We start from the raw sequence: 24787 nt of genomic DNA on the forward strand, positions 1-24787 counted from the left end.
TTCATTTTTGTATTTTTCGTATATTTTAAAAACTTTATTTTTGAAATAATTTAACAATGACAGAGAAGTTGCAATAATTCAGAGTTCAACACAAATTCAGCAGTTATTAACATTTTCCCACATTATTATTCTTCTCTGCCTCAACTCTGTGTATTTGTGTATATGTTTTTAGAACAGTTTGATACTGTATTGCAAACATCACATGATCTGTTTTGTTTTCGCTTTTTCTATCACTATACTCAACAAGCCAGGTCCAGCTCTACCCATATTGCCCTCTTGTCTGATAAGTCATTTTTTGTTTTGTTTTGTGACAAGGTCTCACTCTGTTGCTCAGGCTGGGAGTATGGTGGTGCTATCTCTGCTCACTGCAACCTCCTGCCTCCCAGACTCAAGCAATCCCCCACCTCAGCCTCCCAAAGAGCTGTGACCACAGGCACACACCACCACACCCAGCTAATGTTTTTGTATTTTTGGTAGTGACAGGGTTTTGCCATTTTGCCAAGGCTGGTCTTGAATTCCTGGGCTCAAGTGATCCACCTGTCTTGGCCTCCCAAAATGCTGAGATTACAGGCATGAGCCACTACACCCATGAAAAGTGATGTTCTGCTGGATTAAGTCACACTTTGAATTCTGTCACAAATTTGTGATCACTATCCTCAAATTGCCTTTTAACATTGCCTGTGAGAGGTCTAATCTCAAAATGGCTGAACAGGAGCAGCTCCGGTCTGCAGCTCCCAGCAAGATTGATGCATAAGGCGTGTGATTTCTGCATTTCCAACTGAGCTACCTGATTCATCTCATTGGGACAAGTTGGACAGTGGATGCAGCCCATGGAGGGCAAGCCAAAGCAGGGTGGGGCATTGCCTCACCTGGGAAGCACAAGTGGTCAGGGTATTTCCCTCCCCTAGCCAAGGGAAGCCGTGAGGGGCTGTGCTATGAGGAACAGTGACTTCTGGCCCAGATATTGCACTTTTCCCATGGTCTTTGCAACCCGCAGACCAGGAGATTCCCTCAATGCCTACGCCAACAGGGTCCTGTATTTCAAGCACAAAACTGGGTGGCTGTTTGGGCAGACACTAAGCTAGCTGCAGAAGTTTTTTTTTTTTTTCCACACCCCAGTGGCGCCTGGAACGCCAGTGAGACAGAACACGTTCACTCCCTTGGAAAGGGGGCTGAAGCCAGGGAGACAAGTGGTCTGGCTCGGTGGGTCCCACCCCTAGGGAGCCCAGCAAGCCAAAATCCACTGGCTTGAAATTCTTGCTACCAGCACAGCAGTCTGAGGTCCACCTGGGACACTCGAGCTTGGTGGGGGGAGGGGCATCCACCATTGCTGAGACTTGAGTAGGCAGTTTTACCCTCATAGTGTAAACGAAGCTGCCAGGAAGTTCGAACTGGGCGGAGCCCACCACAGCTCAGCAAGGCTGCTGCAGCCAGACTGCCTCTCTAGATTCCTCCTCTCTGGGCAGGGCATATCTGAAAGAAAGGCAGTAGCCCCAGTCAGGGGCTTACAGATAAAAATCCCATCACCCTGGGACACAGCACCTGGGGGAAGGGGCGGTTGCTTCAGCAGACTTAAATGTCCCTGCCTGACAGCTCTGAAGACAGCAGTGTATCTCCCAGCACAGCATTCAAGCTCTGATAAGGGTCAGACTGCCTCCTCAAGTGGGTCCCTGACCCCCATGTATCGTGACTGGGAGATACCTTTCAGTAGGGGCTGACAGACACCTCATACAGAAGAGCTCTGGCAGGCATCTGACAGGTGCCCCTCTGGGAAGAAGCTTCCAGAGGAAGGAACAGGCAGCAATCTTTGATGTTCTGAAGCCTCTGCTGCTGATACCCAGGCAAACAGGGTCTGGAGTGGACCTCCAGCAAACTCCAGCAGACCTGCAGCAAAGGGGCCTGACTCTTACAAGGAAAACTAACAAACAGAAAGGAATAGCATCAACATCAATAAAAAGGAAATCCATTCAGAGACCCCATCTGAGGGTCACCAACACAAAGACCAAAGGTAGATAAATCCACGAAGATAGGGAGAAACCAGCGCAAAAAGGCTGAAAATTCCAAAAACGGGAATGCCTCTTCTCCTCCAAAGGATCACAACTCCTCACCAGCAAGGGAACAGAACTAGACAAAGAATGAGTTTGACAAATTGACAGAGTTGGCTTCAGAAGGTGGGTAATAACAAACTCCTCTGAGCTAAAGGACCGTGTTCTAACCCAATTCAAGGAAGCTAAGAACCTTGAAAAAAGGTTAGACAAATGGCTAACTAGAATAACCACTTTAGAGAAGAACATAAATGACCTGATGGAGCTGAAAAACACAGCACGAGAACTTCGTGAAGCATACACAAGTATCAATAGCCAAAATGATCAAGTGGAAGAAAGAATATCAGAGAAAGAAGACCAATTTAATGAAATAAAGTGAGAGGACAAGATTAGATAAAAAAGAATGAAAAGAAACAAAGCCTCCAAGAAACATGGGACTATGTGAAAAGACCAAATCTATGCTTGATTAGCATACCTGAAAGTGATGGGGAGAATGGAATCAAGTTGGAAAACACTTTTTAAGATATTATCCAGAACTTCCCCAACCTAGCAAGACAGGCCAACATTCAAATTCAGGAAATACAGAGAACACCGCAAAGATACTCCTCGAGAAGAGCAACCCCAAGACACATAATTGTCAGATTCACCAAGGTTGAAATGATGGAAAAAATATTAAGGGCAATGAGAGAGAAGGGTCAGGTTACCCACAAAGGGAAGCCCATCAGACTAACAGCAGATCTCTCAGCAGAAACCCTACAATCCAGAAGAGAGTGGAGGCCAATATTCAACATTCTTAAAGAAAAGAAATTTCAACCCAGAATTTCATATCCAGCCGAACTAAGCTTCATAAGTGAAGGAGAAATAAAATACTTTACAGACAAGCAAATGCTAAGAGATTTCATCACCACCAGGCCTACCTTACAAGAGCTCCTGAAGGAAGCACTAAACATAGAAATGAAGAACCGATACCAGCCACTGCAAAAACATACCAAATTGTAAAGACCATCGACACTATGAAGAAACTGAATCAACTAATTGGCAAAATAACCAGCTAGCATCATAATAACAGGATCAAATTCAGACATAACAATATTACCCTTAAATGTAAACAGACTAAGTGCCCCAATTAAAAGACACAGACTGGCAAATTGGATGAAGAGTCAAGACCCATGGGTATGCTGCATTCAGGAGGCCCAGCTCATGTTCAAGGACACACATAGGTTCAAAATAAAGGGATAGAGCAATATTTACCAAGCAAATGGAAAGCAATAAAAAGCAGGGGTCATGGCCGGGCGTGGTGGCTCACACCTGTAATCCCAGCACTTTGGGAGGCCAAGGCAGGCAAATCACGAGGTCAGGAGATCGAGACCATCCTGGCTAACACAGTGAAACCCCATCTCTACTAAAACTACAAAAAATTAGCCAGGCATGGTGGCAGGTGCCTGTAGTCCCAGCTACTCGGGAGGCTGAGGCAGGAGAATGGTGTGAACCCAGGAGGCAGAGCTTGCAGTAAGCTGAGATTGCACCACTGCACTCCAGCCTGGGCAACAGAGCAAGACTACGTCTCAAAAAAAAAAAAAAAAAAAAAAAAAAAGCAGAGGTCATAATCCTAGTCTCTGATAAAACAGACTTTAAACCAACAAAGATCAAAAGAGACAAAGAAGGCCATTATAATGATAAAGGGATCAATGCAACAAGAAGAGCTAATTATCCTAAATATATATGCACCCAATACAGGAGCACCCAGATTCATAAAGCAAGTTCTTAAGGACCTACAAAGAGACTTAGACTCCCACACAATAATAGTGGGAGACTTTAACACCCCACTGTCAACACTAGACAGACCAACAAGACAGAAAATTAACAAGGATATTCAGGATTGGAACTCAGCTCTGGACCAAGGCAACCTTATAGACATCTACAGAACTCTCCACCCCAAATCAACAAAATATACATTCTTCTCACCACCACATCACACTTATTCTAAAATTAACCACATAATTGGAAGTAAAACCCTCCTCAGCAAATGCAAAAGAACAGAAATCATAACAAACAGTCTGTCAGACCACAGTGCAATCAAATTGAAACTCAGGATTAAGAAAATCACTCAAAACCACACAACTACATGAAAACTGAACAACCTGCTCCTGAATGAATACTGGATAAATAACGAAATTAAGGCAGAAATAAAGATGTTCCTTGAAACCAATGGGAACAAAGACACAAGGTAACAGAATCTCTGGGACACGTTTAAAGCAGTGTTTAGCAAAAGAAACCACCATCAGAGTGAACAGGCAACCTACAGAATGGGAGAAAATTTTTGCAACCTACTCATCTGATAAAGGGCTAATATCCAGAATCTACAATGAACTCAAACAAATTTACAAGAAAAAAACAAACAACCTCATCAAAAAGTGGGCAAAGGATATGAACAGACACTTCTCAAAAGAAGACATTTATGCAGCCAAAAAACACATGAAAAAATGCTCATCATCACTGGCCATCAGAGAAATGCAAATCAAAACCACAATAACATACCATCTCACACCAGTTAGAATGGCAATCATTAAAAAGAGGATGTGGAGAAATAGGAACACTTTTACACTGTTGGTGGGACTGTAAACTAGTTCAACCATTGTGGAAGTCAGTGTGGCGATTCCTCAGGATCTAGAACTAGAAATACCATTTGACCCAGCCATCCCATTACTGGGTATATACCCAAAGGATTATAAAACATGCTGCTATAAAGACACATGCACACGTATGTTTATTGGGGCACTATTCACAATAGCAAAGACTTGGAACCAACCCAAATGTCCGACAATGACAGACTGGATTAAGAAAATGTGGCACATATACACCATAGAATACTATGCAGCCATAAAAAAGGATGAGTTCATGTCCTTTGTAGGGACATGGATGAAGCTGGAAACCATCATTCTCAGCAAACTATCGCAAGGACAAAAAACCAAACACCGCATGTTCTCACTCATAGGTAGGAACTGAACAATGAGAACACATGGACACAGGAAGGGGAACATCACACACCAGGGCCTGTTGTGGGGTGGGGGGAGAGGGGAGGGATAGCATTAGGAGATATACCTAATGTTAAATGACGAGTTAATGGGTGCAGCACACCAACATGGCACATGTATACATATGTAACAAACCTGCACATTATGCACATGTATACATATGTAACAAACCTGCACATTATGCACATGTACCCTAAAACTTAAAGTATAATAAAAATAAAAAAGAATTAAAAAAAAGAAGGAAATACACAAAAATGTCCACCAAAAAAAAAAGAGCTATGTATGACAAACTCACAGCCAATATCCTACTGAATGTGCAAAAACTGGAAGCATTCCCTTTGAAAACCGGCACAAGACAAGGATGCCCTCTCTCACCACTCCTATTCAACATAGTATTGGAAGTGTTGGCCAAGGCAATTAGACAAGAGAAAGAAATAAAGCGTATTCAAATAGGAAGAGGGGAAGTCAAATTGTCTGTGTTTGCAGATGACATGATTGTGTATTTATAAAACCCCGTGATCTCTCCCCAAAATCTCCTTAAGCAGATAAGGAACTTCAGCAAAGTCTCTGGACACAAAATCAATGTGCAAAAATCACAAGCATTCCTATACACCAATATCAGACAAACAGAGAGCCAAATCATGAGTGAACTCCCATTCACAATTGCTACAAAGAGAATAAAATATCTAGGCATACAACTTACAAGGGATGTGAAGGACCTCTTCAAGGAGAACTACAAACCACTGCTCAACGAAATAAGAGAGGACACAAAGAAATGGAAAAACACTCCATGCTCACAGATAGGAAGAATCAGTATCGTGAAAATGGCCATACTGCCCAAAGTAATTTATAGATTCAATGTTATCCCCATCAAGCTACCATTGAGTTTCTTCAAAGAACTAGAAAAACTACCTTAAATTTCATATGGAACCAAAAAAGAGCCCGTATAGCCAAGACAATCCTAAGGAAAAAGAACAAAGCTGGAGGCATCACACTACCTGACTTCAAACTATACTACAAGGCTACAGTAACCAAAACAGCATGGCACTGGTACCAAAATAGACATATAGACCAATGGAACAGAACAGAGGCCTCAGAAATCACACCGCACATCTACAACCATCTGATCTTTGACAAACCTGACAAAAACAAGCAATGGTGAAAGGATTCCTTATTTAATAAACGGTGTTGGGAAAACTAGCTAGCCATAGGCAGAAAACAGAAACTGGACCCCTTCTTTATACCTTATGCAAAAATGAACTCAAGATGGATTAAAGACTGAAATGTAAAACCTAAAACCATAAAAACCCTAGAAGAAAACCTGGGCAATACCATTCAAGACATAGGCATGGGCAAAGCCTTCATGACCAAAACACCAAAAGCAATGGCAACAAAAGCCAAAATTGACAAATGTGATTCAATTAAACTAAAAAGCTTCTGCACAGCAAAAGAAACTCTCATCAGAGTGAACAGGCCACCTACAGAATGGGAGAAAATTTTTGCAATCTATCAATCTCACAAAGGGCTAATATCCAGAATCTACAAAGAAGTTAAACAAATTTACAAGAGAAAAAGAGACAATCCCATCAAAAAGTGGGAGAAGAATATGAAGAGACACTTCTCAAAAGAAGACATTTATGCAGCCAAAAAACATATGAAAAAAAAAGCTCATCATCACTGGTCATTAGAGAAATGCAGATCAAAACCACAATGAGATACCATCTCATACCAGTTAGAATGGTGTTCATTAACAAGTCAGGAAACAACAGATGCTGGGGAGGAGGTGGAGAAATAGGAACACTTTTATACTGTTGGTGGAGTGTAAATTAGTTCAACCATTGTGGAAGAGAGTGTGGCAATTCCTCAAGGATCTAGAACTAGAAATACCATTTGACCCAGCAATCCCATTACTGGGTATATACCCAAAGGATTATAAATCATTCTACTATAAAGACACATGCACACATATGTTTATTGCGATACTGGTCACAATAGCAAAGACTTGGAACCAACCCAAATGCTCATCAATGATAGACTGGATAAGGAAAATTTGGCACATATACACCATGGAATGCTATGCAGCCATGAAAAAAGATGAGTTCATGTCCTTTGCAGGGACATAGATGAAGCTGAAAACCATCATTCTCAGCAAACTAACATAAGAACAGAAAACCAAACACCACATGTTCTCACTCATAAGTGGGAGTTAAATAATGAAAACACATGGTCAGAGGGAAGGGAACATTACACACCGGGGCCTGTCACGGGGTGGGGGGCTAGGGGAGGGATAGCATTAAGAGAAATACCTAATGGAGATGATGGGTTGATGGGTGCAGCAAACCACCATGGCACATGTATACCTATGTAACAAATGTGCACATTCTGCACATGTACCCCAGAACTTAAAAACTACCTGTATATTGATGACTATTTTTAAAATTGGCAAACGTATCGGTTTTTGGCAATAATGTTTTCTTATGGCATTTCATTTTTATGAGAATTTGACCAGAGCATACATTCTGTGTGAATTCAGTTGTTTGGAATCATTGAGATTTCCCTTGTGGCCAACTATTTATTTACAATTAATAAATTTAGTGCTTACTATTTAATGCTTACTTAGTGCCAGTCACTAAGCCCTTTGGAAATCTTCATTTATTGCATTTTCTGAACAATCTATTATCTTCATTTGGCAGATAAGGAAACTAAGGGATGGGGAGGTAACTGTCACTAAGTCTCACAGCAGGTAGCAGACTATGATGTAATCCTAGCAGTCTGGATCCAGAAATTATTCTCTTAACCAACATACTGTGCTAATTTTTTCACTTTCATATGTTGTTTTTTTAAAAACGTGTATCTATAATTCCTGTAAATTTATGTCATTCCTTGTGTGTTTCCAATAGATTGAGCACACTGGTTTATTATAGTTTAGATCTTGTATATCTTCATTAATTTCTTGCCTATTTTATTTATCCATTTTTGAGAAATGTTTGCTTACTGTCTATTAATCAGCTTCTCATTGTAATTCTATCATTTACAAATGTCAATTATTTTTAGGCTATTGTTAGGTATATTTATTTTCAGAGATTTTATATCTAATAGATATTTCCACTTAATATTACATACTATGTTCTTTATCAATGTTTTTTAAAATAATAAGAGAATAAAATGAAAAATCAACCTTAAACTCTAAACAACTTCATCATTTCAACATGAAATTCAGATTCTCACTCACAAACAATTAAGTATTACTTTTGTAACAGCAAGAAAAGGCCTCTTACCCAACACAATCTGAACCAATAGTTGGTTAATTGAAAAGATTTGTTTAAACAGAGAATTATCTAAAAGTACTTATAATTAAACATTTTGTTTTACCTTGAATAAATTTATACTGTTTTTTTATGAGTTTACTGATTGGAGTACAGTCTGTCTTTACACATAATGTAACATAAAACACTTTCCTTTTTTCCCCCCCACTTTGGAGAGGAACAAGAACTCAAAGCCACTTGCAAGGTGATCTGAGTATAGAATTATTCCAGATTTTTAGGATTCCTTTCCCTATAATTCTCCTCTCTCTCATTTCATTCAACCTTATTTTTTAAAAGGCTGGTGTTAAAACTTTGCTTTCAACTTATTTTTCGTAGAAACATTCACTTTTTATACTTGTATTTCATCAGTTTACAAAATATTTTATTAAATTTCGAAATTAGACCAATAAATATTATTGGCTCATACCACTTTGGAAACAACACAACTCATATTGGAAATCATACAACCAGTAAGAGCAGAAGTAAGCATTCTGTCTGGGTTTTAACATTTATTTTAGGTTTGGTGTACACGTGAAGGTTTGTTACACAGGTAAACTGCATGTCACAGGGGTTTGGTGTACAGACAATTTCATCACCCAGGTAATAAGCATACTACCTGATAGGTATTTTTTCTGATCCTCTCTCTCCCCCCCACCTCCACTCTCAACTAGGCCCCAGTGTCTGTTGTTCTTCTGTTATCCACATGTTCTCATTGTTTAGCTTGCACTTATAAGTGAGAACATGCAGCATTTGGTTTTCTTTTTCTGTATTTGTTTAGGATAATGGCCTGCAGCTCCGTCCATGTCTCTTCAAAGGACATGATCTTATTCTTTTCTATGGCTTCATAGTATTCTATGGTGTATATGTGCCACATTTTCTTTATCCAGTGTACCATTGATGGACATTTAGGTTGATTCCATGTCTGTCCTGTTTTGAATAGCGCTGCAGTGGACACACACGTGCATGTGTCTTTATGATAGAATGATTTATATTCCTTTGGGTATATACCCCAAAATGGAATTGCTGGGTGGAGTGGTAATGCTTTTTTAAGCTCTTTGAGAAATCACCAAACTGCTTTCCACAATGGCTGAACCAACTTACACTCCCGTTAGCACTCACTTTTCTCCAGAACCTCACAGCATCTGTTCTTTTTTTACTTTTTAATAGTAGCCTTTCTGATTGGTGTCAGATGGTATCTTCTTGTGATGTTGATTTGCATTTCTCTGATGATTAGTGATATTAAGCATTTTTTCATATGCTTGTTGGCTGCATATATGTCTTCTTCTGCAAAGTGTCTCTAATGTCCTCTGCCCACTTTTTAATGGGGTTGTTTCTTGTTCATTTGTTTAAGTTTCTTATAGATTCTTATAAGAATCTGGATATTAGATATAAGATTCTGGATATTAGACCCTTGTCAGATGCAAATACTTTCTCCCATTCTGTAGATTGTCTCTTTGCTCTGTAGATAGTTACTTTTGCTGTGCAGAAGCTCGTTAGTTTAATTAGATCCCATTTGTCAATTTTGGTTTTTTTGTTGCAATGGCTTCTGCTGTGTTCATCATGAAATCTTTGCCAAGTCCTATATCCAGAATAGTTATATATCTGCCAAGTCCTATATCCAGAATAGTTCCTAGGTTATCTTTCAGTGATTTTATAGTTTGAGGTTTTACATTAAGTCTTTCATCCATCTTGAGTTGATTTTTGTGTGTGGTATAAGGTAGGGGTCCAGTTTCAATCTTCTGCATATGGCTAGACAATTATCCCATCAACATTTATTGAATGGGGAATTCTTTCCCCATTTCTTGTTGTTGTCAACTTTGTTGGAGATCAGATGGTTGTAGGCGTGCGGCTTTATTTCTGGGCCCTCTATTCTATTCCATTGGTCTATGTGTCTGTCTTGGTACCAGTACCATGCTCTTTTGGTTACTGTAGCCTCGTAGTATAGTTGGAAGTTGGATAATGTGATGCTTTCACCTTTGCTCTTTTTCCTTAGGAGTGCTTTGGCTATTTGGGTGCTGTTTTGGTTTCATGTGAATTTTAAAATAGTTTTTCTAATTCTGTGAAGAATGTCATTGGTAGTTTGATAGGAATAGCATTAAATCTGTAAATTGTTTTCAGTAGTATGGCCATTTTAATGATACTGAGTCTTCCTATCCATGAACATGGAATTTTTTTAAGTTGTCTGTATTGTCTCTGATTTTTCTGAGCAGTGTTTTGTAATTCTTGTTGTAGAGATCTTTCACATCCCTGGTTAGCTATATTCTTAGGTATTTTATTCTTTTTGTGGCAGTTGTAAGTGGGATTGTGTTCCTGATTTGACCTCAGCTTTGATGTTGTTGGTGTATGGGAATGCTACTAATTTTTGTTCTTCGATTTTGTATTCTGAAACTTTGCTTAATTTTTTATCAGATTGAAGGAAGAGACTTTGGGGTTTTCTAGATATAAAATCATGTCATCTGCAAACAGGGATAGTTTAACTTCCTCTCTATTTGGATGCCTTTTATTTCTTTCTCTTTACTGATTGCCCTGGCCAGGACTTCTAGTACTATGTTGAATAGGAGTGGTGAGAGAGGTCATCCTTGTCTTGTGCTGGCTTTCAAGGGGAATTCTCTCAGCATTTGCCAATTCAGTATGATATTGGCTGTGGGTTTGTCATAGACGGCTCTTATTACTTTGAAGTATGTTCCTTCAATGCCTAGTTTATTGGCAGTTTTTAATATGAAGAGAAGTTGAATTTTATTAAAAGCCTTTTCTGCATCTATTGAGATGATCATGTAGTTTTTGTATTTAGTTCTGTTTATGTGATGACTCACATTTATTGACTTGCATATGTGGAACCAACCTTGCATCCCAGGGATGGAGCTTACTTGATCGTGGTGGATTAACTTTTTGTTGTGCTTCTGGATTCAATTTGCTAGTATTTTGTTGAGGGTTTTTGCATTGATGTTCATCAAGGAGATTGGCCTGAAGTTTTCTTTTTTTGTTGTGTGTCTGCCAGCTTTTGTTATCAGGGTGATGCTGGCTTCATAGAACGAGTTAGGGAGGAGTCCCTCCTCCCCGTTTTTGTTGTTGTTGTTTGTTTGTTTGTTTGTTTTCTTTTTTCTTTTTCTTTCTTTTTTTTTTTTCTTTTGAATAGTTTCAGTAGAAATGGTACCAGGTCTTCTTTATACACCCGGTAGAATTCAGCTGTGAATCCATCTGGTCCTGGGTTTTTTCTGGTTGGTAGGCTTTTTATTACTGATTCAATTTCAGAACTCATTATTGGTCTGTTCAGGGATTCAGTTTCACCCTGGTTCAGTCTTGAGAGGTTGTATGTTTCCAGAGTTTATACATTTATTCTAGATTTTCTAGTTTGTGGTCACAGCGGTGGCTGATGGTTCTTTTGTATTTCTGTGGTGTCAGTAGTAACATACCCTTTGTCATTTCTAATTGCGTTCATTCGGATCTTCTTTTTTCTTTGTCTAGCAACTGTTCTACCTATCCTATTAATTTTCTCAAAGAAACAAATTCTGGATTCGTTCATATTTTGTGTGGGTTTTCCTGGCTCAATTTCCTTCAGTTCAGCTCTGATTTTTGTTATTTCTTGTCTTTTGCTAGCTTTGGGGTTACTTTTGTCTTGCTTTTCTAGTACTTTTACTTGTAATGTCAGGTTGTTAATTTGAGAGTTTTCCCACTTTTTGATTATTTCGTTATTTACCTAAAAGTCATTCAGGAGCAGGTTGTTTAATTTCCATGTACTTGTATGGTTTTGAGTGATTATCTTACTGTTGTTTTCTGTTTTTATTGTGCTGTGGTTCAGGAGTGGGGTTGGTTGATTTTGGTTCTTTGCATTTGCGAAGGATTGTTTTACGTCCAAATGTGTGATCCATTTTAGAGTATGTGTCATGTGGCGATGAGAAGAATGTATATTCTGGTGTTTTGGGGTAAAGAGTTCTGTAGATATCTGTTTTGTCCATTTGGTCAAGAGTCCATTTCAAGTCCTGAATGTCATTTTTAGTTTTCTGCCTTGATGATCTGTCTAATACTGTCAGTGAGGTGTTGTGTGGGAATCTACACCTCTTCATAGGTCTCTAAGAACTTGTTTTATGAATCTGGGTGCTTGTTTTATGAATGTTGGGTGCATATATATTTAGATTGTTAGGTCTTCTTGTGGAATTGAATCCTTTGTCATTTACGTAATGGTAAGCATTGCTGTGGTCTTCATTGTCTTTCTTGATCATTATTGGTTTAAAATCTGTTTTGTCTGAAATTAGAGTAGCAACCTCTGCTTTTTTCTGTTTTCTATTTTCTTGGTAGATTTTTCTCCATCCCTTTACTTTGAGCCCATGGGTGTCATTGCATGTGAGATGGATCACTTGAAGACAGCATACCTTTGAGTCTTGCTTCTTTATCTGGCTTGCTGTTGTGTGCCTTTTAATTGGGGCATTTCATCCACTTACATTCATAGTTAGGATCAAATCTGTACATATCAATAATGTCATTGTGTTGTTAGCTGGTTATGCAGATTTGTTTGTGTGGTTTCTTTATAGTGTCACTCATCTGTGTACTTTTTTTGGAGTGGCTGATAACAGTCTTTCCTTACCATATCAAGGGACCTCTTATAAGGCAGGTCTGATAGTAATGAATTCTCTTAGCATTTGCTTGTCTGAAAAGGATCTTATTTCTCCTTCACTTGTGAAGCTTAGTTTGCCTGGATATGAAATGCTTAGATGGACATTTTTATCTTTAAGAATGCTGAATATAGGGCCCCAATCTCTTCTGGCTTATAGGGTTTCTGCTGAAAGGTCTGCTATTAGCCTGAAGAGATTTCCCTTGTAGGTGACCTGCCCCTTCTCTCTAGCTGCCTTTAACATTTTTTTCTTTCATTTCAACCTTCAAAAATCTGATGATTATGTCTTAGGAATGGTCTTCTTGTGTAATATCTTGCAGGGGTTCTCTGCATTTCTTGAATTTGAATGTTGGCCTCTCTAGTGAGATTGGGAAAGTTTTCATAGATAATATCCTCAAATATGTTTTCAAGGTTGCTTGCTTTCTTCCCGTCTCTTTCCATTCTGTGTCCAAAAGGAAATGCAATTTTGATTAATTCAGTGATTTGTTTAAATATAGAAGTCAGTTAAGAGAGTTTCCTCTGTAGTTCAAATCAGAATATGTTCTTCAAGTAAACAAAGGCAAATTCAGTGAAAAGTTATTCTACGTCTGATAGATGTTATCAGAAAATAGCTACATAGGAATGAAATTGCATTTGTAAGTTAAGATACCTATAGACCAGCAATGTTTCTGTTTATAGGGTTTCATGGATTTATGATACCAAGCTGTTTTTAGCTTATCTGTATAGGAATTCTGCCTGTTCTAGGAAGACTGACATGTTTTCTTAAATGTAATATTTCTTGATACTCCCTAACACAAGTTCTCCACTTCTGTCTGATCAGGCTCTTTCTTCTCCCATGAGTGTCTAATCTCAGTAAATGTGTACAAGATTTATTTGAAGAAATCAAAAACATCCTTATAAATTCTTTCTTGTTTTTTTTTTGTTGTTTTTTTGTTTTGTTTTGTTTTTTGACATAGTATTGCTCTGTTGCCCAGGCTGGAATGCAGTGGTGCAATCTTGGCTCACTGCAACCTCCGCCTCCTGAGTTCAAGTGATTCTCTTGCCTCAGCCTCCCAAGTAGCTGGGACTACAGGCATGCGCCACCACGCCAGGCTAATTTTGTATTTTTAGTAGAGATGTGGTTTCTCCATGTTGGTTAGGCTGGTCTCGAACCCCCGATCTCAGGTGATCCACCTGCCTCAGCCTCCCAAAGTGCTGAGATTACAGGCATAAGCCACCACGCCTGGCCCTTGCTTTTCTAGATTATGTAGAAATGATGGAATTGAAAGGACCAGAAAGAATATCCAGTTCACAGGAGCTTCTTCAAGGTTTTCCAAATGTTGGCTGCAACATTTAAATATTTTAAATACATTAAATATTTTAAGACTGTAATAAAAATAACATGCACACTCAGATGTGTTGTACCAAAGTGTAACACATTAGGGATCACAAAATAAAACTAAACTGCGCTACTAGTTTATATTTTTATGGACTACTGATTAAAGCTTCCCTACTAATTTTTATGTTGGTATTTGAACTTCCCATGAATATATGTTTTTATTTATTTTTTATTTTTATTTTTTATATTTTCACTCTGTCACCCACGCTGGAGTGCAGTGGCACGATCTTGGCTCACTGCAACCTCTGCCTCCCTGGTTCAAGCGATTCTCCTGCCTCAGCCTCCCAAGTAGCTGAGACTACAGGCGCGTGCCACTGTGTCCAGCTAATTTTTTGTATTTTTAGTAGACATGGGATTTCACCATATTACCCAGGATGGTCTCGATCTCCTGACCTCATCATCCACCTGCCTCGGCCTCCCAAAGTACTGGCATTGCAGGCATGAGCCACCACGCCCAGCCCATATATATTTTTTTTGTTATTATTATACTTTAAGATTTAGGACACATGTGTACAATGTGCAGGTTTGTTACATATGTATACATGTGCCATGTTGGTGTGCTGCACCCATTAACTCGTCATTTAACATTAGGTATCTCTCCTAATGCTATCCCTCGCCCCTCCCCCCACCTCACAACAGTCCCTGGTGTGTGATGTTCCCCTTCCTGTGTCCATGTGTTCTCATTGTTCAATTCCTACCTATGAGTGAGAACTTGCGGTGTTTGGTTTTTTGTCCTTGCAATAGTTTGCCGAGAATGATGGTTTCCAGCTTCATCCATGTCCCTACAAAGGACATGAACTCATCATTTTTTATGGCTGCGTAGTATTCCATGGTGTATATGTGCCACATTTTCTTAATCCAGTCTATCACTGTTGGACATTTGGGTTGGTTCCAAGTCTTTCCTATTGTGAATAGTGCTGCAATAAACATACATGTGCGTGTGTCTTTATAGCAGCATGTTTTATAATCCTTTGGGTATATACGCAGTAATGGGATGGCTGGGTCAAATGGTATTTCTAGTTCTAGATCCCTGAGGAATCACCACACCGACTTCCACAATGGTTGAACTAGTTTACAGTCCCACTAACAGTGTAAAAGTGTTCCTATTTCTCCACATTCTCTCCAGCACCTGTTGTCTGACTTTTTAATGATTGCCATTCTAACTGGTGTGAGATGGTATCTCACTGTGGTTTTGGTTTGCATTTCTCTGATGGCCAGTGATGATGAGCATTTTTTCATGTGTTTTTTGGCTGCATACATGCCTTCTTTTGAGAAGTGTCTGTTCATATCCTTCGCCCACTTTTTGATGGGGTTGTTTGTTTTTTTCTTGTAAATTTGTTTGAGTTCATTGTAGATTCTGGACATAAGCCCTTTGTCAGATGAGTAGGTTGCAAAAATTTTCTCCCATTCTGTAGGTTGCCTGTTCACTCTGATGGTGGTTTCTTTTGCTGTGCAGAAGCTCTTTAGTTTAATTAGCTCCCATTTGTCAATTTTGGCTTTTGTTGCCATTGCTTTTGGTGTTTTAGACATGAAGTCCTTGCCCATGCCTATGTCCTGAATGGTATTGCCTAGGTTTTCTTCTAGGGTTTTGATGGTTTTAGGTCTAACATGTAAGTCTTTAATCCATCTTGAATTAATTTTTGTAAAAGGCGTAAGGAAGGGATCCAGTTTCAGCTTTCTCCATATGGCTAGCCAGTTTTCCCAGCACCATTTATTAAATAGGGAATCCTTTCCCCATTGCTTGTTTTTGTCAGGTTTGTCAGAGATCAGATAGTTGTAGATATGTGGCATTATTTCTGAGGGTTCTGTTCTGTTCCATTGGTCTACATCTCTGTTTTGGTACCAGTACCATGCTGTTTTGGTTACTGTAACCTTGTAGTATAGTTTGAAGTCAGGTAGCGTGATGCCTCCAGCTTTGTTCTTTTGGCTTAGGATTGACTTGGCAATGTGGGCTCCTTTTTGGTTCCATATGAACTTTAAAGTAGTTTTTTCCAATTCTGTGAAGAAAGTCATCAGTAGCTTGATGGGGATGGCATTGAATTTATAAGTTACCTTGGGCAGAATGTCCATTTTCATGATATTGATTCTTCCTACCCATGAGCATGGAATGTTCTTCCATTTGTTTGTATCCTCTTTTATTTCATTGAGCAGTGGTTTGTAGTTCTCCTTGAAGAGGTCCTTCACATCCCTTGTAAGTTGGATTCCTAGGTATTTTATTCTCTTTGAAGCAATTGTGAATGGGAGTTCCCTCATGATTTGGCTCTCTGTTTGTCTATTATTGCTGTGTAAGAATGCTTGTGATTTTTTCACACTGATTTTGTATCCTGAGACTTTGCTGAAGTTGCTTATCAGCTTAAGGAGATTTTGGGCTGAGATGATGGGGTTTTCTAGATATACAATTATGTCATCTGCAAACAGGGACAATTTGACTTCCTCTTTTCCTAATTGAATGGCCTTTATTTCCTTCTCCTGCCTGATTGCCCTGGCCAGAACTTCCAACACTATGTTGAATAGGAGTGGTGAGAGAGGGCATCCCTGTCTTGTGCGAGTTTTCAAAGGGAATGCTTCCAGTTTTTGCCCATTCAGTATGATGTTGGCTACGGGTTTGTCATAAATAGCTCTTATTATTTTGAGATACATCCCATCAATACCTAATTTACTGAGAGTTTTTAGCATGAAGGGGTATTGAATTTTGTCAAAGGCCTTTTCTGCATCTATTGAGATAATCATGTGGTTTTTGTCTTTGGTTCTGTTTATATGCTGGATTACGTTTATTGATTTTCGTATGTTGAACCAGCCTTGCATCCCAGGGATGAAGCCCACTTGATCATGGTGGATAAGCTTTTTGATGTGTTGCTGGATTCAGTTTGCCAGTATTTCATTGAGGATTTTTGCATCACTGTTCATCAAGGATATTGGTCTAAAATTCTCTTTTTTGGTTGTGTCTCTGCCAGGCTTTGGTATCAGGATGATGCTGGCCTCATAAAATGAGGTAGGGAGGATTCCTTCTTTTTCTATTGATTGGAATAGTTTCAGAAGGAGTGGTACCAGCTCCTCCTTGTACCTCTGGTAGAATTCGGCTGTGAATCTATCTGGTCCTGGACTTTTTTTAGTTGGTAAGCTATTAATTATTGCCTCAATTTCAGAGCCTGTTATTGGTCTTTTCATAGATTCAGCTTCTTCCTGGTTTAGTCTTGGGAGGGTGTATGTGTCGAGGAATTTATCCATTTATTCTAGATTTTCTAGTTTATTTGCGTAGAGGTGTTTATAGTATTCTCTGATGGTAGTTTGTATTTCTGTGGGATCAGTGGTGATATCCCCTTTGTCATTTTTTCTTGTGTCTATTTTATTCTTCTCTCTTTTCTTCTTTATTAGTCTTGCTAGCGGTCTATCAATTTGGTTGATCTTTTCAAAATCCAGCTCCTGGATTCATTGATTTTTTGAAGGGTTTTTTGTGTCTCTATTTCCTTCAGTTCTGCTCTGATCTTAGTTATTTCTTGCCTTCTGCTAGCTTTTGAATGTGTTTGCTCTTGCTTCTGTAGTTCTTTTCATTGTGATGTTAGGGTGTCAATTTTAGATTTTTCCTGCTTTCTCTTGTGGGCATTTAGTGCTATAAATTTCCCTCTACACACTGCTTTGAATGTGTCCCAGAGATTCTGGTATGTTGTGTCTTTGTTCTCGTTGGTTTCAAAGAACATCTTTATTTCTGCCTTCATTTCGTTATGTACCCAGTAGTCATTCAGGAGCAGGTTGTTCAGTTTCCATGTAGTTGAGCGGTTTTGAGTGAGTTTCTTAATCACGAGTTCTAGTTTGATTGCACTGTGGTCTGAGAGACAGTTTGTTATAATTTCTGTTCTTTTACATTTGCTGAGGAGTGTTTTACTTCCAAGTATGTGGTCAGTTTTGGAATAGGTGTGGTGTTGTGCTGGAAAGCATGTATATTCTGTTGATTTGGGGTGGAGAGTTCTGTAGATGTCTATTAGGTCCACTGGGTGCAGAGCTGAGTTCAATTCCTGGATATCCTTGTTAGCTTTCTGTCTCATTGATCTGTCTAATGTTGACAGTGGGGTGTTAAAGTCTCCCATTATTATTGTGTGGGAGTCTAAGTCTCTTTGTAGGTCACTCAGGAGTTGCTTTATGAATCTGGGTTCTCCTGTATTGGGTGTGTATATATTTAGGACAGTTAGTTCTTCTTGTTGAATTGATCCGTTTACCATTATGTAATGGCCTTCTTTGTCTCTTTTGATCTTTGTTGGTTTAAAGTCTGTTTTATCCGAGACTAGGATTGCAACTCCTGTCTTTTTTTGATTTCCATTTGCTTGGTAGATCTTCCTCCATCCCTTTATTTTGAGCCTATGTGTGTCTCTGCATGTGAGATGGGTTTCCTGAATACAGCACACTGATGGGTCTTGGCTCTTTATCCAATGTGCCAGTCTGTGCCTTTTAACTGGAGCATTTAGCCCATTTACATTTAAGGTTAGTATTGTTATGTGTGAATCTGATCCTGTCATTATGATGTTAGCTGGTTATTTTGCTCGTTATTTGATGCAGTTTCTTCCTAGCATCGATGGTCTTTACAATTTGGCATGTTTCTGCAGTGGCTGGTACCAGTTGTTCCTTTCCATGTTTAGTGCTTCCTTCAGGAGCTCTTTTAGGGCAGGCCTGGTGGTGACAAAATCTCTCAGCATTTGCTTGTCTGTAAAGGATTTTATTTCTCCTTCACTTATGAAGCTTAGTTTGGCTGGATATGAAATTCTGGGTTGAGAATTCTTTTCTTTAAGAATGTTGAATATTGGCCCCCACTCTCTTCAGGCTTGTAGAGTTTCTGCTGAGAGATCAGCTGTTAGTCTGATGGGCTTCCCTTTGTGGGTAAGCTGCCCTTACCACTTTTTCCTTCATTTCAACTTTGGTGAATCTGACAATTATGTGTCTTGGAGTTGCTCTTCTCGAGGAGTATCTTTGTGGCGTTCTCTGTATTTCCTGAATTTGAATGTTGGCCTGCCTTGCTAGATTGGGGAAGTTCTCCTGGATTATATCCTGCAGTGTTTTCCAACTTGGTTCCATTCTCCCCATCACTTTCAGGTACACCAATTAGATGTAGATTTGGTCTTTTCACATAGTCCCATATTTCTTGGAGGCTTTGTTCGTTTCTTTTTATTCTTTTTTCTCTAAACTTCTCTTTACGCTTCATTTCATTCATTTCGTCTTCCATCGCTGATACCCTTTCTTCCAGTTGATCGCATCGGTTACTGAGGCTTGTGCATTCTTCATGTAGTTCTCATGCCTTGGTTTTCAGCTCCATCTGGTCCTTTAAGGACTTCTCTGCATTGGTTATTCTAGGTATCCATTCGTCTAATTTTTTTTTCAAAGTTTTTAACTTCTTTGCCATTGGTTCGAACTTCCTGCTTTAGCTCGGAGTAGTTTGATCTTCTGAAGCCTTCCTCTCTCAACTTGTCAAAGTCGTTCTCCGTCCAGCTTTGTTCCGTTGCTGGTGAGGAGCTGCGTTCCTTTGGACGAGGAGAGATGCTCTGATTTTTAGAGTTTCCGGTTTTTCTGCTCTGTTTTTTCCCCATCTTTGTGGTTTTATCTACCTTTGGTCTTTGATGATGGTGATGTACAGATGGGTTTTTGGTGTGGATGTCCTTTCTGTTTGTTAGTTTTCCTTCTAACAGTCAGGACCCTCAGCTGCAGGTCTGTTGCAGTTTACTGGAGGTCCACTCCAGACCCTGTTTGCTTGGGTATCAGCAGCAGTGGCTGCAGAACAGCGGATATTGGTGAACCGCAAATGCTGCTGCCTGATCATTCCTCTGGAAGTTTTGTCTCAGAGGAGTACCCGGCCGTGTGAGGTGTCACTACGCCCCTACTTGGGGGTGCCTCCCAGTTAGGCTACTCGAGGGTCAGGGACTCACTTGAGGAGGCAGTCTGCCTGTTCTCAGATCTCAAGCTGCGTGTTGGGAGAACCACTGCTCTCTTCAAAGCTGTCAGACAGGGACATTTAAGACTGCAGAGCTTATTGCTGTCTTTTGTTTGTCTGTGCCCTGCCCCCAGAGGTGGAGCCTACAGAGGCAGGCAGGCCTCCTTGAGCTGTGGTGGGCTCCACCCGGTTCGAGCTTCCTGGCCGCTTTGTTTACCTACTCAAGCCTGAGCAATGGTGGGCGCCCCTCCCCCAGCCTCGCTGCTACCTTACAGTTTGATCTCAGACTGCTGTGCTAGCAATGAGTGAGGTTCCTTGGGCATAGGACCCTCCGAGCCAGGTGCGGGATATAATCTCCTGGTGTGCCGTTTGTTAAGCCCGTTGGAAGAGTGCAGTATTAGGGTGGGAGTGATCTGATCTTCCAGGTGCCATCTGTCACCCCTTTCTTTGACCAGGAAAGGGAATTCCCTGACCCCTTGCACTTCCCGGGCGAGGCATTGCCCTGCTTCGGCTCACACACGGTGCACTGCACCCACTGTCCTGCACCCACTGTCTGGCGCTCCCCCATGAGATGAACCCAGTACCTCAGTTGGAAATGCAGAAATCACCTGTCTTCTGCATCGCTCACGCTGGGAGCTGTAGACTGGAGCTGTTCCTATTTGGCCATCTTATATGTTTTTATTTTTAAGTTTATAGCTGGCCTTTTTAAATCTTGGGTGCAATATTACATACCCAAATCAAATTATACAAGCAAGACCACTGCTGCAGCATATGTATGCCATGGATTTGGGTCATAATCCCAAAAGCCACAATCCTGAAGCCATAACCCCAAATATTGAAATCCTGAAACATTGAATTCCCTAGTGTCTAAAATCTTTAAAGTTACTATCTCAAAAGATCAAAATCTCAGAAATGTTATTCTGGAAAAAATAATTTTAAAAATTCTTTAAAGACTTTTATTTACACTTTGAAAAGAGGATCTATTTGACAAACATAAAAACATGTCACAACACTTCACAGGCCACTTTACACAATGAAATAGGAAATAATAACATACATATTTTTGCCAGCAGAAACAGATATACTAAAGACAGTCACATAGGTGAAACATTTATGAGCAGATGAACCCTATTCATGAAGAAATAGGCCAAAAAGTGAAATATATAAACACCTATTACTAAGGTTGGTAATTGTTTGCACCTAGCTTTATGACTGCAATCATCTGAAATACCATGACAGACAACCTAAGTCTTTTGATGAGATTAATCAAAAGCCTTAACAGGTCACCACCACATATGCCCAAAGAACCGAGATCATGAGAATTTTGGTTTTTATCTTTTTGAAATGCAGATATACAAAAAGGACCTGTCTTTATTTATTGAGGAAGTTACAACATTTTATGTACACCCACAATGTTTTCACACAAAGTCATCTTGTGATAATGTACTTTCATGGAGTCAAATTTGCAATAAATGCATAAAATGGATTAGAACTCTCTAAAAGTTTTACATATTTTGTACATCCAGTATTGGAAATGATGCAAAGATCAAATACATAGTGTATCATATTGGTGCTATATGTGAAGCTACAGAAGTCATACACAACTGATAATTTGGCAGGGGAGATTTTTTGTATTTTTCATCTGCCTTTTCACTACTGTGATCTTCAAAACACTCACTGCACTTGTATTTGCAGAGTCGTAGTGGCCTACACATTTTGTAAGTAAATGCTGTCACTTGAAATTCTGGTTACTGCTCAGACATTTCAGTTAAGCAATTTTCTGCTTTCACACACCAATAATAATCAGCTTTTAAACTTTGTATCTGTCATTATTAAGTAGCCTTGTACACTTACCTGATCCTAGCCCTTTTGCAACAGAATAGTTTCACAGATCTCTTCCGTAGCATTGTGAAGAAGAAGGAAGGATATTTGGCTTCTTGATACCAAATCTATATTAGACAGAGTTGGCCAGAGAGAGATAACCAAGAGAATATGTATATAGATATATGAGAGAAGATTTATTAGGGGACTTGGCTCATGCTATTACGATGGGTGAAAAGTCCCATTGCAGGCCATCTGCAAGCTGGAGACCCTGGGATGCCACTGGTGTAAGTCCTGGAGTCCAAAGCCCAGCAACCTGTAGTTCTGATGTCCAAAGCTGCAAAAGAAATGTGTATCCAAGTTCTCATTTGCCTTTTGTATTACTTCTCTCTAGGCCCCCAGCAGATTGGATGGTGCCTGCCAACACTGAGAGAAGATCTTTCCCACCTAGTTCACTCAGGCTCACACTCCTGGAAACACCATCACAGATACACTAAAGATAATGTTTTACTAGGTATTACTTAACCTAGTCAAGTTAACACCTAAACTTAAGCCGACCAGTCCACCTCTTATCAACCTGGCACCCAAACACATCCCCTTAAACCACACTTAATTTCCAAATAAAGACAAGAACAAAGTAACAGTTCCACCTAACATGATCCAACTATCTCGCGTACAAGTGAAAATCACTAATCTCTTCCTCAGAATTTGACTTTCAGGATTTCAGCATTTGAAATTTTGAGTTTTTGGGATTCTGATTTTCAAGATTTTAGACTTTAAGGATTTTGATCTTCTGGGATTTCAGCATTCAGGATTAGGGTGTTGAGGATTGTATCTCTTGGGGTTATGATTGGCACTAGTATGCTACATTAAGTATAAGCAGATGTAGGGACATCTTTCTGCCATGTGTACTTTAGCACTTTAAAGTAGTTTGCAATGATAAGTTAATGTGATAATACTATATTAAGGAAAGTTTTCTTGCTTCATTTAAGTTTTGGGTGGTTCTTGTCCATTTTTTATATTTGTGACCAGAAATATGAATAATGATTATAGTCCCTCGGTTTTGAAAACAAGATATTCTATACTCCTCATTCAAGCTGCTGGACCATTTTAATTGCAGAAATCTTAATATAGCCAAATTATTTTTTAAAAAACTGCTACCATTTGTAATAGTGTATTTGTGGTAATCAGAATTGTGTCAATATTTTAAAGCCAAAACAAAATACAGAAATAACATTGTTGATGAGGATAATTTAAAATTGCAATTGTCACCTATGTTCATTCTCTCTCTCTCTTTTTTTTTTTTTTTAGAGATGCAGTTTAGCCCTGTTGCCCAAGTTGAAGTGCAGTGGCATGATCATGGTTTATTGCAGCCTCAAATTCCTGAGCTCAAGCAGTCCTCCTGCCTCAGTCTCCCAGGTAGCTGGGACTACAGGCATGCACCACCATGCCCAATTAATTTGTAAAAATTTTTTGTAGAAACAGGGTTCTGCTATGTTGCTAAGCTGGTCTCAAGCTCCTGGCCTCAAGCAGTCCTCCCACCTTGGCCTCCCAAAGTGCTAGGATTACAGGAGTGAGCCACCGCACCTGGCCCCTATTCTTAATAATGAATTTAAATAAGTAGTATCATAATTTGATCTTATGAATTTTTACTAATGAATCTTTTCTGTTTTATTTAATGGCAGTTCCATTTACATTTCATTCAACAATGGAGACTACTGATAAAATAATTTGAAAACTAGTCTAATCTATTATTTTTACAAATTAAGAAATTAAAGATCAGTTTAAATGTGTCTTGCTCAAAGTTATAAAACTAGAAAATTGCAGATTCCAAACTTTCTAATCCTTAGTTCACTGTTTTTCTGATTTGTTACTTCATCTCTGTGTTCCTGTAATACATCTAGTTCAACAAGTCATTTTCTGTGTGCCAGGCACTTTTCTAGGCACTGGTGATATCCCCTGAATGTGGAATTGTGCTGAAAATAAAATAAGAAAAGTAGATTCTATTTGGCCTCCACTCAGTTTTGATTGAATACATACCTGCAGTTAGCATCTGTGTGTGTGTATTTACCGCTGGGTGATTTTAATATATTATTAAGAAGAACTTTTCTATCTATGGTTATATTTTAGGAGAGTAAAAAAAGCAAGTTTTTTAGTATTTTGAAAGAAGAGGAAAAAGAGTAATTAAACTTAAAGCGCATCGTTTGCATACTATGTACCTGACAATTTGTTTGGAAACAAGGAACACAAAGATAAATAAGACACGGGATGTGTGTATATTAAAACAGAGTTTGGCAAGTGCTGTAACATACATGTAACACACATAGGATGAAAGAGGAATAAACAGGTAACTCTAGGCAGGATAATAAAAGGTTACTTTAAGAAAATGGGGAGAAGTTTTTCTATGCCCAGAGAGCAACATATGTGAAGGCTTAGAGTTGTAAACACATTGTTCAGGCATTTCCAAGAAAGTTTAGTGCAACAGAATACAATGGTATCTTGGGAGGAGCTGTGAGTAGGCGTTCTTAGACATTGTTAAATGATTGAGAATGGAATTAATGACATGTGAGGACTTCTTCTTTTATGCCCTTGGTATTCCTCATGCTTCTTTCTATTTCATGCTTCATCCCTACCTCTATTCCTAAGTGTTATTTTAATTTTTTTATTTATTATACTTTAA

General features: G+C 39.2%; 1 protein-coding gene across 23 annotated transcripts in view; it reads left to right on the plus strand.

The window, feature by feature from the left end:
- MBD5 (methyl-CpG binding domain protein 5) overlaps positions 1-24787 on the plus strand; it is a 475596-nt gene that overhangs the window by 382272 nt on the left and 68537 nt on the right. For 2 of the 23 annotated variants that reach the window (XM_063712790.1, XM_063712778.1), the window contains one exon: positions 23419-23526. The exons of the other annotated variants lie outside the window; for them this stretch is intronic. The gene's annotated coding sequence lies outside the window, so the exon portion shown is untranslated. The remainder of the gene's footprint in view (positions 1-23418; positions 23527-24787) is intronic. 23 annotated transcript variants of the gene reach the window in all.

Source organism: Pongo abelii, chromosome 11 (assembly GCF_028885655.2).
Source record: "Pongo abelii isolate AG06213 chromosome 11, NHGRI_mPonAbe1-v2.0_pri, whole genome shotgun sequence".
Classification (NCBI taxonomy): domain Eukaryota; kingdom Metazoa; phylum Chordata; class Mammalia; order Primates; family Hominidae; genus Pongo; species Pongo abelii.